Genomic DNA, 3,307 nt, shown 5'->3' with positions numbered 1-3,307 from the left:
CTGCAAAAAGACTGGACAGAATTAAATATGGTATGTATAAAGAAATGAAGGAGTGGCAAAAATATTTTTGTAGAAGTTATGAATGAATGGTTAGAAACTGGAATTAAAGAAAAAGAGATATGTACATGAGTCATAAAATGTATATTTAAAAAGGAAATAAAGAGGAAGTAAAAAAATGGAGACCTATAACATTGAATAAAATGGATTATAACACGTTTATGAGAATAATAACAAAAAGGTTAAAAATGGATAGAATATATGACCAAAATGTATTCGACAGAAAAGGAAGTCAAGAGTTGTTATGGATAATAAGAGAATAATTGATGATATCATAAATAAAAATGTAGAAGCGAAGGTTATGATAGGGGATATAAGTAAAGCCTATGATAATATTCAATATGAATCATTATGGGGAATTTTGCAGGTATATAATGTAAGCAAAAAAAACTTTACAAGTAATAAAATCTTTTTATGAAAGGAACTAAGTGAAACTAAATGTAAATGGCTGGATTGAGGAAGAAATAAAAATAGAATGTGGAATAAAGCAGGGCTGCCTGCTAGTAGTATAATTTTCTCATTAGTTATGAATATAATAGTGAAGGAAATTAATAAAATGTCAAGTAAACATGGACACAAAATGATGAAGGAAGTACAATTGCCAATTATGTATAATTATGCGGATGATATTGTACTAATTGTTAAAAATAAAGTATGGTGGAAAAAGTAAATGAAAAATGAAGTATAAATTAAAAAATGGTTTAAGTAAAAATAAAGTGAGAATTTAAGGATTTGGTTTTGAACGTATGATAGGAGGTATTGAGTTCAATGGAAAATTTATAGATATATTAGAAATAATATTTGGAAGGAATTAATACAGACAACAACAATGGGATAATGTACTTAAAGAAGTAAAGCATATGACTAATTTTTAGAAATCATATAGATTTTCATATAGAAAAAAGCACACTTGTTGAACACCATGGTAATAGGAAAAGTTGTTTATGTTGCTAACATCTGTATGATTCATATTAAGTATGAAAAGGAACTAGTGATGTTTATATTTTCTTTTATATGGGTTCTAGACTGAATCCAGTCAAGAGAGGGATTCTGTATATGAAAGAAGAGCAAGGAGCAATAAACCCAATAGCACATGCAACATCTTTAATTGTATATAAGGTATTAAAAGGAATTATGAAGGAAAATAAAAAAAACTTGATAGAAATGATACTATATTATAAATACAAATAACTGTGGGAAGGAATGGAAGTTAAAAAAAGAAGTAAAAGTATTGTGAATGAAGAAATGAAGGAGTACCAAAGCAAAATTGTGTTTTGCAAAATGAAAAAGAATATATGTGAGAAAAATAGAAAGAAATGGTACTTAAATATCATGAAAGCATTTTATTGCATTGATCCATCAAAAGATTTAGGCATAGATAAGAAAAGAGCCATAATAATGAGATATAATAACTATAAAAAGGTTAAAGAGTGTAATGATTTTATGGAGACTATCTATTAGAAAATTGACAAATATATGCCATACAAAAAAAGCAAGATAGAATATGTAGAAAAGTAAAATAACTCCAGCCATCAGAGTGCACTAACCCAAAAGGTTTATTCAATGTATTGCACAACCACCATTCATAAGCGCTTTCATCTCCAAACAAGAGACTTCATCAGGTGTAATACCCATATTCCCACCTATTCCTTTTATATACACATTGTCAAAATCACCTTTCAATTAACCAATTAACATAATTACTCCTTATTTCCTAAAAAAAATCATTTTGACCCTTATAAAAAACACGAATACATTTTAAAACATTCATATCAGTTAGCAAAACACACCTTTTTAATTAAAAAGATAGAATATGTAATAAATGTGGAGGGTTTGAGACTACTGAGCATGTGTTTTTGAAATGTGAAAGTACTGATAATTTGTGGAAAGAAATATGTAAACATAATAGGATGGAAAGTTTGTTAAAATCCTGACAAATAAATATGGTCATAATAGAATTTTGTTATTATGGTGCATGAAAACAGGAAGAAGATAAGAAAATGAACAGAAAATATTTTGTTTTATGGACTATATGACATGAGAGACTAAATTAAATTAAATATAATGGAAAATGGACTTTGACAAAGATTCTGAAGAAAATAATGTTTGGTTGTGGATCAAAGAGTGGGGAGAAATGCTTAAATTGAAGTTTATAATGTATGGGGATTTGTAAATAGATGTAAATAATGTAAATATGTAAATATGTAATGTATATAGCAATAAAAAAATGCTACTCCATAGGGGGAGCATTGTGTGTGTTGCTATTGTCATCCAGTTTCTGTTCCAGATATGAAGGTGACCCGGAGAAACCATAGGAGCAATGGAGAAAGAAACCATGTCGAAAAAGGTGTTAAGCAGTGTGGAACTGGTAGCATTACTACCAAATGTGGAGGTGAACATTAAAATTGTCAAAGTGCTTGTATCAGAGGAGAAGAAGAATGTGGAGCTGGGTGATGTGGTGAATGAACAGCTAGCAGATACCAAGGAGGCATTTCAGCAGAAGCTGTTTGAAAGTGAGTCAGAGAGTCAAACAGCATATATTATTATTACACCTTTCCAGTCCGGGAGGTTGCGGGATGATTATTTGGAGCAGTTAATAGATCAAAGTGAGCCAGCAAATGGGGCAGCAGCATTGTGAATTGAGATAATGGAGAAGATAGAAGAAGAAGAAAGAAAAAGTGAATCAGAAGAGAAGACCTATGTGCAAAGAATTAAAGAAGGGGAAGGAAAAGGAGAAGAAAGGAAAGAAATTAAGAAAGGGTATACTGTTTGAATAAGTAGTAAAAAGAACAAAGAAATGGACAGGTATGAAGTCGGGACTCATTAATTGTGCCTTTGGGTGTCTGCAAAAGAGATAAGAGCATTTATTTTGATTAATTTTAAAGAGACTTTTTGTGACTTACTGTTTGAAAATGGACAATATATGGAGAATTTCTTAGGAAATTATGAATTAAAAAAGAATGTCTAACTTCGGTCAGAATATGTTATTCAAGTTTTTTAGACAAACTAAGAAAGTGATAATGGTACAGTTTAGAATCGAAGTAGAGACCGCTGAATTAAAAATGCATTTAATGATTGTTTGCAAAGATGTGATGGACACTACAAAGATTTATGATGAAAGAGGAGTATGGACTGGAGGTTGGGAATGTGGGGTTATATTGAAAATGGAAAATAGCAATGTGAAGAATATACCAAGTGTTTGTTATAAATGTGAATAGTAACAGATGTTTTGTTAAATATAATGGTCAGC

Source organism: Protopterus annectens, chromosome 9.part0, assembly GCF_019279795.1.
Source record: "Protopterus annectens isolate FY-2018-M chromosome 9.part0, PAN1.0, whole genome shotgun sequence".
NCBI lineage: Eukaryota > Metazoa > Chordata > Ceratodontiformes > Protopteridae > Protopterus > Protopterus annectens.
The sequence above is the reverse complement of the archived record's forward strand: the minus strand, read 5'-3'. Positions refer to the sequence as shown.